Raw genomic sequence first — 14974 nt, 5'->3', positions numbered from 1 at the left:
GAGATCCACCAATAGCAACCACAACCTTCCAATCAATTCCCCAGGGACGAAATTAAGCCCCGCCCTACATTTGTTCTTGTTTGAGAAGCCGTTTCTCTCAGAAGATTGTTTCTGCCACAGAATAAAAATTAAAGAAAGATAATTGCGACTTTTTCTCTCACAATTACGAGTTTACATCTCGCAATTCTCAAAATTGCGAGATATAAAGTCGCAAATGCAAGAAAAAAGTCAGAAAAAACAATTCTAACTTTATAACATGCAATTGTGAGTTTATAACACGCAATATTGACTTTATATCACACAATTCTGACTTTATTCCACGCAATTGTGACTTTATTTCACGCAATTCTGACTTTGTAACATACAATTATGAGTTTATAATACGCAATTGCGACTTTATATCACACAATTCTGACTTTATAACATGCAATTGCGACTTTATTTCACGCAATTGCGACTTTATATCACGCAATTCTGACACACACAATTGTGAGTTTATAACATGCAATTGCGACTTTATATCTTGCAATAGTGACTTTGTAATATGCAATTGTGAGTTTATAATACGCAATTGTGACTTTATATCACGCAATTCTGACTTTATATCTTGCAATTCTGAGAAATAAATTCAGAATTGCGAAATGTAAACTCACAATTGTGAGATAAAAAGTCGCAATTATCTTTTAAAGTGTTTTATTCTGTGGCGAAAACAAGCTTGCACAGATATACGTCACAATAGAGAAGAAATGTTTAGCGCACTTCTGTTTCATGCAGAAGTTGCTTGTTATCTGTTTCATTCTTTCATAAAGAAGGAGCAGGCACAACCATTTTCTAACTAAAGAATATTTTGTGCAAAAGGTCATTCCTGTTCTGTTTGTCTGTTTGTCTTCTGTCGACATCTGCCTAAATGCATGTGAATGGGATTTGAGAGCAGCAGCAAAATGGAAGATTTTTTTTGTGAATAAAGATTAAAATGTATTTTTCTCCCAGCAAACTACACAAGCAATTTTGGAAGATGGAAAGAACTCATCAGGAGCTTTTCTACAATGAAAGAGTTGTTTACCACATTTGCATAAAACTCCAGAAACTTTGCTCTGATTGACCGGACCTTTTCAATTAGTAGTTGATTGTTCTCTTGAATCTGTGTTAAGACAAAACACGTGTTAATTCTGTTCACATGATCTGCTTTAAACTGGGATAAGAGCTCCTTTTGATTCCTTTCCAAGAAAAAAAAAAACAAGAACAAAGCGTTTTGTCCCTAGTAAATCTGTGGCATTATTACAACCTTATTAAAAAGACTCAGTATGAGCTCAGGAGAACAACACACACCACAAACAATCAAATTAATATAAAAACCCCTTCAGAGATAGTATATAAACAAGTAGGTTTGTGAGGGAGATTTTTAAATACTTTAATGTTTATGTAACACTTTAATAACACAGTAGTCTATCCTCATGAGAACAGGGCTGTAGAAAAACACACTATACTCTTACTATCAGTTATATGGCAGAAATAGTAAGATAAGTATAGGATGGAAGTTTGGAATGATTAACATTTTTTAAAGTTTTTGAAAGAAGTCTCAAAACATTTGTTCCGCTTTGTGGACTTCTTTCAAAAAACATTTAAAAAAATCTTAATTATTTTAAACTTTTAACCAATAGTGTATATCAGATCAGCTGTTCCTAAATCCAGAGGTGTATCCAGGTGTGTGCAAGAAAATATTAATAATTTCGCTCTTAACTTAAATGCAAACAAAGCTTAAAGGTATAGCGGAGGATTTTCTTTTTCCGGGTGGGTAGTGTAAACTATTGGTCCACCTAAGTGTCAATGTCTGGTGATATGTTTACGTAAGGCCGTCGTACGTGCTCGTCCCTTAGGCCGGTGACACACTGGATGCGTGGCGTGAGCGTGGCGTTTCTGTTTGGATGCGTGGCGTAAGCGTCTCAGCTGCGTGGCGTGTCCGTTTTTATTTCGGCTCCCATGTTAATATGAGGTGTGATTTGTGGATTTACTTTGCAAACTAAGCAATCACCGTGTCAATCGTCGCGTACCTTGCCGTGAACAATGACGTATGATCAGGGCCGGTTCTAGACATTAGGAGGCCCTAGGCAAAATTCATGTTGGAGGCCCCCCACCCCCAATAAAAAAACACTTGAAACAAATATGATTCCTAACCTTTTTATTTATATAACATTTAATTTTAAAAGCAGTATATTTTTACTTACACAGTACATAAGTTTGGACACATTACTATTTTTAATGTTTTTGAAAGAAGTCTCTTATGCTCATCAAGCCTGGATTTATTTGATCAAAAATACAGAAAAATAATATAGTGAAATATTATTAAAATTTAAAATAATGGTTTTCTATTTTACTATAGTTTATATTTCTGTGATGCAAAGCTGAATGTAGTGCCACGTGATCATTCTGATTTATTATGTTAGAAATGGTGCTTAATATTTATTTTATAACCTGTGATACTTTTTTTCAGGATTTTTGATTATTAAAACGTTGTTTTAAAAAAGTCTTCACTATCACTTTTTATATATTTAACACATCCTTGCTGAATATTCCTGTTTTTTTCTGTATTTTTGATCAAATAAATGCAGGCTTGTAGAGCATAATAATAAACTTCTTTCAAAAACATTAAAAATAGTAATGGGTCCAGACTTTTACCGGTACTGTATGTACATAGTAATCAAACTTTATCTAAGATAATCTCTTTTTTGTTTAATGAAGATGTTATTGTTGTTGTTGTTATTTTGCTGTTTTATTCAATTTATTCACAGTTCCAGAATCCCACTTCAGTAGATGAGCATAAGTGCTTTTATATTGCATTGCTACCTTAAATATGCTATACACAAATCAAGTGGAAGAAAAAGACACGATCGCTACTGAGCAGAAAAAAAATATATAAAGTGATATTATTGGCGTAATGTCAGGAATCTAATCAGCAGCAGAATTTAGAAGATAGACCCATAGATATGAGATCCTTTATTTGAAACATTTAAAAATGTTGTAGTGTGTTGGCTTTTTAACTTAGAATACAGACGTCTTGTCTTTTAATTTTGTAGCTTTTTTACTAGTCAGCTCCCGACGCGATGTTATTGTACGCGCAAATTCAAAGCGTCGCGTCTGGGCACGTTAATGACGCTCGCGCTCTTTTAAACTCGTAATAAAGCGGTGAATGATTTTTCCAGAAATGACGCTGATCTACAGTACAAGTTTATATTTAGAATACATTGCAATCACTCCAAACTAGATGACGACAACTCACACACCTGCATTATGAGCTGTGCTTCTTTGTGTGCTTATTAGGCTTTTGCCTCGCACCTGATGGATGCGTTCGTTACACACTACTTTCAGAAGCCGGCACCCGCTTTGTAACGGACACATTAATTGGTTTAACTGCAGTAATGTAACAGTCTATGGTTAAGATAAACATCGTCACTATTTTTAGTTAATAAATAAATATTGAAATAAATTGTAGATGGGACATTTGTACATTTTTTTTTTTTTTTTTTTTGTCCCTCTGTCTGGGCCCCATCCCGCCAATCGGGCCCTAGGCACGTGCCTAGTTTGCCTTTGCGTTAATCCGGCTCTGCGTATGATATCGTGCGTGTGGATGAACGCCTGGATAACGTACGTGTGGATAAACGTGTGGATGAACGCCTGGATAACGTACGTGTGGATGAACGTGTGGATAAACGTCTGGATTAATACTTAGGCTATTCTATTATCTTTACTATTGTACCTTTTTAATTTAGGATATGATCATACACACACGTTTTCATGTTTTTGTGGGTTGGGCAACAGTGTAGACTATTAGTAATCAGTATAATAATAATTAGTATAATTATATTTACCCAAGATTTAATATAGTAGGACTGCAACAAGTGTTAGCTATATTACTTAAGGCTGCCAGTTAGAAAAAGGTAAATCAATTAATTAAATCTTGCAGTTGGTATTTGACAGATTTTATTGCCTACAGCAATTTTATAAAACTAAACATGTCTAAATGAAATGTCTAGGTTAAAAAAATTGTTAAAAATTACCCAGAAACTAACCCAGTGATGTGTTAAAATTGAACTATTGATATGTTATTGTGTTAGTATAGTTTTGACCAATAAATTTAACACAAATATAAATCGTTGGATTATTTGGCTAAAATTTTGCATTAACCAGTATGTTGTTGTTGTTGTTGCTGCTATTATTATAGTCGTGTAAATACTTTTCAAGTTCAGTGCACTGACAATATTTACATTCAGTAAGAAGAAGCAAACCATTTTTTTTTTCAAAAGTATTGGTTGCAATTGTTTGAATTTACAAACCAAGCAATGAAGACACAAAAAGAAACACGCTGAAGTCAAGTAAATGTAATTACAAACTCTGACAGTACAAAAGCTGACAGTGTGTTGAGGGAACACCTCCAGGAACAAACAAACACAGGATGAACGCCCAAAATGTAACAAGGCAAAAGAACAGGTAGCAGTCTTTAATTGGGCTTGTTAGTACGGTGACGCATTGCTGCCACATATATATATTTTTTCCACTCAATTATGTCGTAATAACGAGATCTTATGTCGTTTTATCTTTTCTCGTAATAACGAGATCTTATGTCGTTTTATCTGTTCTCGTAATAACGAGATCTTATGTCGTTAAAACGACATCTTTTTCTCGTAATAACGAGATGCTATGTCGTTAAAACGACATATTTTCTTGACCTTATAAGGACATGTGTAGTCATGTACAAAATATGCCTTTATCCACATAAAATTTATAGCCAATCATTTTTTATCCCTTCAACGTTCAAAAATCTGAAGCAATAGCAGCCCCCAATGGACATTCATGTTAAAATATCAAATTCTGCACACACCTTATTAATAAACCATACTATCCTACAGAAAAGCAGATGAGCCCGAATATGAACGCAACGCATTTAATTACACGTTAAGCGTTTTCATCCCATAGAAACCCTTTATTATAAAGAAAATAAAGGTGTCTTTTAACGTGTCTTTCGAAGCCGGTGCACAGCAAATCCTTTAAATGGTATTCAATGTAAAAGAAAAATGAAAAACATAAGTAGGCAATAAAATAAACAAATTATTGTGGCATTTATTAGCCCTCAAACAATATTTATTTTAAAGCCTAAACGAATTTGTTTAAAGAAAAACACCAGCGTTGGGCGTTTATTAAGTGTTTCAGCCACCCTTTTCAAACTGGCGCAAGAAAATGCAACAGAATTTGATTTGTTAAACATGAAGAGGACTTATCCGTCTGGCATGGCCGCTCGCGCTGCATGACATAGAGGCGCCGGTGCCATCACTCGCATTTTCCTATCAACAGTGGAAACCACTTGAAATACTCCATTTATGGTCATACAGAAAAGAATAATACATCAGTCGCCACTACTTTTATTTGTGTAAACTCACAACAAGAAGAAAACGTTGTGCTTTTGTAAAATAAAATAGAATGAACAGGGCGCGCTTTCATGATCTCCGTGAATTGGAGCGCATCTCAAAAATAAACTGAAAAACAGTGTATAGACAAGCCTCACAGACATGAGAAATATAGCTATCTATATAAAGCTTATAAAAAATGTCCACCAACGAAAAAAATACGGTACCAATCTGATTATGTAATCCTGTCCGTATGAAAGGCGCATCTAGGTTACATTACAGCGGAGATGTATGGAGATATATTTGCTGGCAGCCTACATTGATTTAGAAAAGACTAGTTTATTAATAAACAGTTAAAATGCTTCGTTATTTTTTTCCAGACACATCATTAGCCTACTTTTGCCGGTGCTTTGCGGCAAGTTTTATGCATGCGCTTGAGCGCGGAATATAGCCTATGCAGCCAGGATTGAATATAAACGTGCGATTACCGATTAGTCCTAATTGCTTAAATGAATGACTAGACTAGACAAGTCTATGGCAACTCTAATCAATAACCTACTATTTGACGTTATTTAATTAGTAGGTAATTAGTATCCAGCTCTTTACATTAAATAGTTGAGTTAGCATAATTAGTTAATGAACTAATAAAATAATAAAATAAAGTTTAAATTAAGAAACTAACAATATATTTCTATAGCATTGCTTATTCCACCACACAAAGGACTGTTTAGAAGGTGACAATCCGGCATGTGAAGACTGTAGGCTGTATCTTGAAGATTTTTGTATTGTATTTTCTGTTATAAAGACGAATATTGACATTTCGTTAATTAAACAAAATAAGAACATAATGTTGTAAAAAATAAACAACTTAGGCTATGTTCTGTTAGATGACTAGTTTTTGTTTAATTATCTTTAGGTAATAAAGGTATAGCTTAACAAAAATAAATCTTATATATAATATATTATAAAAAAATAGGCCTATATAAAATATATTTTTTTAAAAGGGCCTCATTGATTAATTTGTTTAATTTGATTAATTGTTCGCCTCAGATTGGGGGGCTGCTACTATTTGCTTAAGCTTTTTGAATGTAGAAGTGTGATAAAGGCGTGATAGGCTTTCAATCTTATGTGGATAAAGGCATATTTTGTACATGACTACATATGTCCTTATAAGGTCAAGAAAATATGTCGTTTTAATGACATAACATCTCGTTCTTACGAGAAAAACATGTTCTTTTTGTATAAAGTCCCTATTAATGAGCTGATCTGAATCAGATGATTCTGATTGAGGAGACATGCAGCATATACAGAACAGACAGAGAAACCCATAAAACATTACGTTTAACAGGTAAATTAAAATCAGTCAATGACTAGTTAAAAATAAATTAATAGGCTACCTTTATTTTTTTAACCTTAGTTCTGTTTTTTATTTACAATTACCTTTAAACATACACATAAATAAATATATAAACATACATGAGATATTACTAATAGTGTGTAGGCCTACACTTTTGTACAACCCATAAAAACATGCAAACAGTGTGTTATGAATGATTATATCCCAAATTAAAAAGGTACAATATTAAAGAAAATAGAATTTAGCCAGTGTTATCCAGACGTTTATCCACGCGTACGTTATCCAGACGTTTACCCACACGTACGTTATCCAGGCGTTTATCCACGCGTACGTTATCCAGACGTTTACCCACACGTACGTTATCCAGGCGTTTATCCACACGTACGTTATCCACACGCAAAGTAAAAAAAATCCTTACACAGCTACGTCGCCGCCACGTCACCGCGCACTTTGAGCGCAGCTCCAACACGTGGCCGTGACGTCTAACGTCTCATATATTACGTCTGACGCCTGATTACTATGGGATTTTGGCCAGACGACTGGCGAGCGTATACACGTTAGTTCACCTCTCAGTTTGCTTCGCGATCGCCAAAAAGTGCACAAATCACACCTCATAGTCACCGGCCTTAGTTTTCGCTTTCTGCGCATGCGCACTTTCAGGTGTTTATGTGTGGTGGTGAGCTAGAGTTACGGTTTAAGCCATTCATTGAAGCTCGCCGTTTCACCGGGTCCTTTGAAAATGTCTGAGGGTCGCAAGAGAAAAAGTTTGTACGAACTGTATGAGAAGAAGAGAAAGGCCTCAGAAGAGAGAAACAAGATCAGAGTTTTTTTGGGAGATTGTTTCACACGATGGCGTGCGCTGAAAACACAGGTTGGGCTTCCCACTGATGCCTCAGTCGCGAAGTTTCTACTCGACAGGTAAAGTTTGGCATGCTATTTGGAGAAAAAGTGCAAATCTTCTTTTGGAAAGTAATCTTGTATGAGCGATGCCGACAGCAACTTGTAAACAGAGCGTGCACGAGGAGAACCTCGCACACGTTTAATAGGCGTTCCCTCTCGGGAGCAGGTAGAGTGTTGCGCATGTGCATTTTTTCAAAAAGTGGAGAGGGCGGTTCTTATCTAAAATTCGGAAAGATCCTCCGCTATACCTTTAAAGTCCCACTGAAGTTTCTTGAAACGCGCAGCATTATTCAACGTGTTGATTTAATTTCCACTGAAACAGGAAGAAGGGGCGGGGCATATTGAACAGCTCCTCCCCTTTTTAAAAATAGCCAATAGCGTTGCGTTCATATCACAGCTCAGCCAGAGTCGTTGATCTCGGTAAAGCCACAGTTTCCACAGTACTTGTGATTCCACAGCGATCACATGATCCGCTCTGTCACTGTGTTTCGTGTCTCTGAACAGGAGCTTTAGCGGTTCACGTGACACTAACGTGAAACAGACTTCATTCGCCTCAATGGAAAGCATATTTACACTGTCTGAATCGTTCCCTATCCCCTATATAGTGCACTATATTCCATTCACCATGAAGAAAATAGTAAATGTGTGAACAAGTGACTGATTTCAGCCACAGCTTCTATTAATAATGTAGGGGGCGGAGCTTCAGATTCTAGAGAGCATTTGATTGGACAGAAAATCTGATGAGAAGCTGAAGTGCAGAGTGATGTCATCAAAACTGCTGATCCGTACTGGAAGTGAGAGACCAAGTTTTGAACGCTTATATCTTCTAAATGTAAATTTTGTCATTGTTTTGGCACACTAGCTTATAGATAACTTTAAGGGTAACATATTCATACTTAAAGCCAAAAAAACGTACATTTTGATTTCATGGGGACTTTAACATGTGTGGCAGTAACAAACTCCAGTCCTCAAGGGGGCGCTAGAGTTTTCATCTCATTAAATCAGAGGAGTTGCACCACCATGACAGCAGATGATCTGCTGGTTTGGTTTTTGCTGCTGTGGTTTGTGGTCCGCAGTGTCTGGCATGACCAGTTTATCCTGTTTCCATCACAGTGGATTTGAGTGGGTGAGGCTGATCCTGTATCAGAGCCTCAGAGGGGACGGCGGGTTTATTTTAGATGTCTTATTCCTCTGGTAATCCTCAAGATGCTGTGTTAATGTCACTGAGGATTCAGCTGCGTCTCTTTACCTCCGTCTCGAAATATCCCGTCCTCTCAGTCATCCTCTGAGCTGAACATCTGATTATGTTGCTACATCAAACCTCAATCTCAAAAACAACCACAGGGAATCTTCAATATTTTTTTTATGGAATATTGCAGTATTTGTTATAAATGATTTATCCATGCACATCATTACTGAGCATGTTCTCTTGAATCAGAATAAGTTCCTCTTGGAGCATCTCTTCTCTTCTGAAGAGGGCGGGGCTTTAACCTGTCACTCACATGAGATCAGCCAATAGCAAACCACCACCATCCAATCAATTCCTCACAGACAAAATCAAGCCCCGCCCACATTTGTTCTTGTTCCAGAAGCCAATTCACTCAGATACGTCACAATAGAGAGGAAAAGACGATTTAAACTACTGTTTTAATTAATTTTTTAAATGAAAGTACAGCAGTAATCAATTTGAACAACATTTGGAGCAACACAAATCATTTTCTGTCAACTTCACATTTTTTCACGCCAGCATTTCCTCTCACTTTGACTGATGCTTGTTGGAATAAATGAGTTTTTGCACACTTTATTTGGCCGCAAATAGTGTTGAACACTGCTGTACATTTTATAAACTGTGATTGATGAAAGAGAGGTTGTATTTGCACCAAGGTTTTCTTTCTGGCAAATGAGATATCATGGAACAAATGACCATCTGCATAATGGCTGCAAACAGACAGAATATGATTTATGAAGCGTTAAGCATGTGAAAAACTTTTTCCCAAACAAACAATCAAAACAATTACCAGATACTAAAGCCACATCAGTCAGGCCTGTAGATCTGAGGTTTCGAAACATTATTTTAGACATCATTTTTCATAACATTTAAAAAATATCATATTCTTCAAATTTCATATTTAAAATGATAGAAAAGCATTTCATAAATTCACGTTCTGAATGGAGTCTGTGAAAAGAGTGTTAGAGGTCACCTGTGCAGAGCGTGAACACATTTTATCCTCTAGAAAGACTCACAGAACACTTCAAGAGCTAAAAGAGTCTGAAAACATTCAATCTGCAAGGAAAACTCATCATTCTCATCCTAGGGCGTCATATACTGACGCTTTTGACATTTTGTCTATATCGAATGCACATGGCACCCTTTAGCGTCAATATGAGACGCACAGAGCTTTGTTCGGTTATGGGTAGGTTTAGGTCTGGTGCAGGTCTGGTGTAGGGTTAGGGTCAGACCGCTAGGAGGCGCCTTCTGGCCCATATCTATCTGCGTCTCATATTGACGCTAAAGGGTGCCATGTGCGTTCGATGTAGACGAAATGTCAAAAGCGTCAGTATATGACGCCTTGGAATGAGAATGGGCTGAGACTTTACACATCAACTTTCTAAACTTCTTAGAAACACTTTACAATATATCCCATTAACCAACAATGAGCAATACATTTGTTTTATTAATCTTTGTTAACTTAAGTTAAAGTCCCCCTGTAGTCAATCATTTTATCCCTTAAAACTCATCTTTGATCACCAAAATGACATATTTAAAAAAAAAAATCCTTGAAAAGATTTCTTCATGCCTTAAAATAGATTGTAAAAAGAATGTAACTCGACACCCTTGCCTCATTTAGTATACGCGGTTCTATGAATATGCAAATGAACCCCGCCTCCACTCACTCACTCAGCTCAGAGATCCACTGTGACGATCACACGTTGATCTGATTGGTTACAAGGTAGTTTGTGACGTCAGAAACACCAGCGATTTCAAAGCGTGTTTTTGAGACTGTCTTTGGTTCACTGCAGTTTTAAGGAGGAAATACTCAGCAATGCTGTCGACTTATGAATTTACACATGATTTGCCTTAAAGCATATTAAAAACACCACATAGACACATAAACAACATTAAAAGCTGGATTTTCACCACAGGGGGACTTTCAGCAATAAACTTTTCATAGTTAGTTGATATCTACATACATTCAGTATTCAGCATAAACATTTTCAAGTTCCCTTAAAAGTGTTGACTTATCTGATTAAACCGTTGAGCTCAGAGCTGATGTTTCTGTGTGTGCAGAGGTCAGAAGATGAGGTGAGCGTCCGCAGGTGACCCGCTGATCGCAGAGGAACAAGCAGACACCCGTCCTGAGCTCTCCTGAGTTCTGACACATTAGAGAGAAAAAACATGCTTTGGTAAATCTAAATTATGGCATATAGGCCTGGTTTCACAGACAGGGTTTAGATTACGCCAGGATTAGGCCTTAGTTCAAATAGGAAAGTAGCTTTTATAAATGTGCCTTAGAAAAAAAACAATACTGGTGTGAATTTAGAGACAAAACAATGACACTAACCTATTTTAAGGTATGCTTTCATTTAAAACAAATCAAACATGCATTTTAGTCTGGAACTATAGACTTAAGACTTGTCTGAACCGGGGGATTAAGTCACAATTATTAAACCTACTAAATCATAATTTTGACAAAAAGTAGAAATGAGATAAATGTCGAAATTAGGACATACTAAACCCTAATTTTGATTTCTTTGTCGTAATTATGACAAGTCATTATCATAAGTCATCATTTAGACTATATGTCAATTTCGACTATGTCAGAAATTCGACATGTTTTGTTGTAAATTAATTCAGGATATCATTTTTAATTTTCATCTTATCTAATTTTAAAGTCATAATTTCTTGATTTTCTAAAAACTTTTCATCTCATAATTATGCCTTAGCACGTCATATTGTGAATAAGGGTATAAATATATAAATGGGTATATACACCTTACCCTTTATTTTTGTTGTTTATATTGTTATTGTGTATTTAATTCATTGGGCCTTCATTTGAATAACACTTTAATGTGTTTGAAGTGTCCCAGTTTGACAGTAGTGCCTGGAAAAAAGTGGCTTGAGGTCAATGTGTGTTTGAGGAAGAGTCATCCTGTGTTTAATATTACTTATCCTGGATAGTAGAGTAGAGCTCTTACGCTATTTAGAATAGTATCATATGAGGGGCTAAGACATTTGGATCATAATAAAAAAATATGCAGAAGGTAAATTATCAGAAAGTGTCCAACTTTACCAGTACTATTCACTTTAAAAAATTCCAATTTTTTATGTCAACTTTAACTTTTGTCAGAATTTTGACTTTTCATCTCCTAATTAGTGGTGCTTGCTGAAAGCAAATATGACTTAGTATGCCATAAAAGTTTACTTTTTATGCCATAATTTCAACATTTTATGTCCTAATTGACTTTAAGTCAGATTTGTGACTTTTCATGATAAATATGACATCATACGTTTGACTATTTGTGTCATAATTTTGATTTAGCAAAGCAAGATTTGTCTCTGCTATGGCGGGAAAGTGCTTCCAGGCCTGATGTCAGCGTGTTTCATACATCAGCAACTGAACCGTGAATGTTTCTGGATGTCTGAGTCTCCCTCAGCTAATGTCAGTCTGAAGAGTGTGAAGACAAGGTAGCCTAATTGAACAGAAATTATCAGTTGTGTGAAGAAATACTCTCCCGACTCATAAAACACATCAATGCTCTCATTAGCACAGCTGTCGTGATGATGAGATTAAAAACACTGTAGAAACTCATACATGATGTAGCCTAACTTAAAAAAAAAAATTGGCTTTAAAAACAACACGTTACAACTATAATTAAAAGGGTGACAAATAATTAGTATGTTTATTAGTGATATTCGTACATTATTTGATTTCAGTTAGCCTATTTATATTTTTTTTACAAAGCTACCTCATTTTCCTTTTAACAGAAGTTTGTTTCCGCCACTGAATATAAAATAAAAAAGATATAAATTCGCAATTGTGAGGAGGAAAAAAAAGTCAGAATTGTGAGATAAAAAAAAAATCGCTATTATCTTTTAATTTTTATTCCGTGGCAGAAACAAGCGTCCGTTCCTTCATCCACAAATCATTTTGAAGGAAATGATGCCCTCTTGTGGCACATATTAGTGTTACAGTCAAACAAATGTTTAATTTTTAAGAACTGGAGACAATCATTCAATCTATAAAATATCATTTTTTAAATAAAATAAAAAACTTTTAAATAACATTCTCCACATAATATGTGTGTGAAAGTTTTTCTTTTTTAACATTAGAATATGTGTTGTATATTCTCCTGTAAAAACATAAAATAAAACCCTGAATGTTTTATTTTATTTTAATAAGTGAATAACATTGGACCCATTTGCTTCGACAGATATCCACAAGTAGGCCTACTTTAAACAGATCATAAAAGGCGTTTATGTTCAGTCGTAAAGATGTTTATCTGTAGAAGTGGTTTCTGGTCAGTGTGGTCTTCATACATAAACACATGAGCCTCCATTAAATCAAGTGTGGAGCAAAATAAACAGCTCCGTGTAGGGTGTGAGAGTTCATCATGTAACCCCGTAAAACTGCCATCAGACAGCGGCTCGGGACACATCACTTCCCTCTACCCGGCGATGAATATGAATATCTGTCTGATGATATTATATTCTTGAGGAGTGGGAAGAATAGGTCAGAGGAACATTTTAGTGCTCAGAGGTTTCTATTTCTCGTCCTGAAATGGTTTCAAATGAGTCAATAGTTGACATACAGTGACAACAGAAAGGTTTAGAAAATCATGTGGATGGAAAAATTTGATGAGAAATATTTGAGTTCATATTGAGATATCTCAACCTTTTTGACTCCAAGATCTTAGTTCTAGATTTTGGTAACTTACTTCTGCTGTAATGTGCATTTTTAAAATAAATGTTATTTACATAAACAAGGAGTTTTAATATACTGAATAAATAGTTCAAACAATTGTGATTAAACTAAATAATTAAAATCCATAATTCTAGAAGTTTCAAAATCTTAATGTTCTTCAGGTTTTACACTTTTTTACCAATGAATTTACATTACGTTTCTAGTAAAACGTAAAAAAAAATTTTTACACACAAATAGCAATTTCTATTGACACAACTATAACAAATTTAATTATAGACTTTTTAGAATTGTATTAATTTCCATCACTTTTCCAGGTCTAGAAATCATAATTCCCTCATATGTCCCGGTTTTCCAAGACAGAATGCTGTTTTTTGAATAAATGAACAGTTGTTGAGCTTGTTATCTTTTTTTAAATAATTTTAAGCCATCTTGAGGCTCTTGGACCCTATAGCTGTTAAGAACCACTGATCTAGAGCAAAGTCCCTTTAAAGGTGCAGTAAGTGATTTCTGAGAAACACTGTTGACATTTGAAATCAACCCAAACAAACACGCCCCTCCCTTCATGGCTCCGCCCCTAAAATGCACAAACACACAATGCAAGAGAGGATGTCTCTTTATCATAGCTGAAGCACTCCAAACTGTCCTATTACTATAGCTAACATTACAACAACATCATGTCTTGGTTCTGTGAAAGCCAATGTTACTCACATATGGAGCAAAAACAACGCAAACTCGACTTTAGTTTTTCTTTAAATCTCCAGGTGTGTTGGACATCGGCTGCGACTGGATGCACCCGATCGGCGAGAGTAGCCGCGTGCAGGCGGGGAGGAGCTGCAAATGGAGACGTGAAGTCGGACACTTTCTGGTTCCCGTAGTGACCGCTCACGTGGTGTTTGCATACTTTACCACAGCTGAAGTGAAATAAATGCAATATTTGCAAAATAATACACAGATGTTTCAGAGACATTTTCATTCAATACTTTATGTACTGCTTCATACAGCGTCTGTTTGAACAAGAATAAAGTTCAACATAAGCTACTATCAATGAAGTGGAGTCTACGTTTTTTAATCAGTTTTAATTTGATAAACATGACACAATATAACATTGCAACGACATGAAAAGAGTGTTTACTGTTATACAAATCTGATTTGAGAGCTTTAGAGGAACTAAAGGCGTTCGAATAAACACAAAACACATGTGATCGTTGTCATGTGGTGAATCCGGCCAAAGTCCTTTTAGGCAAGTCGTGCCACTCGGCCGCCATCTTGGCAACGCCTCCGGGCAGCTATTTCGGACTAACAAGACCAGGCTCCTATCTAAATGAATGGGCAGAGAGTCAGAACTGCACTTTGCACTGGTCACCGGGACATAAAAACTGCATGTATAGAAACAG

At 35.8% G+C, this 14974-nt stretch overlaps 1 long non-coding RNA gene across 1 annotated transcript in view; it reads left to right on the top strand.

Annotated features, from left to right (window-relative positions):
* Positions 1–14474, top strand: part of LOC308697537 — a 33254-nt gene extending 18780 nt beyond the window's left edge. Inside the window, exon 3 of the long non-coding RNA XR_014030948.1 lies at positions 14342–14474. This is a non-coding gene — a long non-coding RNA (uncharacterized lncRNA). The remainder of the gene's footprint in view (positions 1–14341) is intronic.
* Positions 14475–14974: the final 500 nt, after the last annotated feature.

Source organism: Scardinius erythrophthalmus (genome assembly GCF_964197995.2).
Source record: "Scardinius erythrophthalmus genome assembly, chromosome: 10".
Taxonomy (NCBI): Eukaryota; Metazoa; Chordata; class Actinopteri; order Cypriniformes; family Leuciscidae; genus Scardinius; species Scardinius erythrophthalmus.
This window is presented reverse-complemented; position numbering and strand designations above follow the sequence as displayed.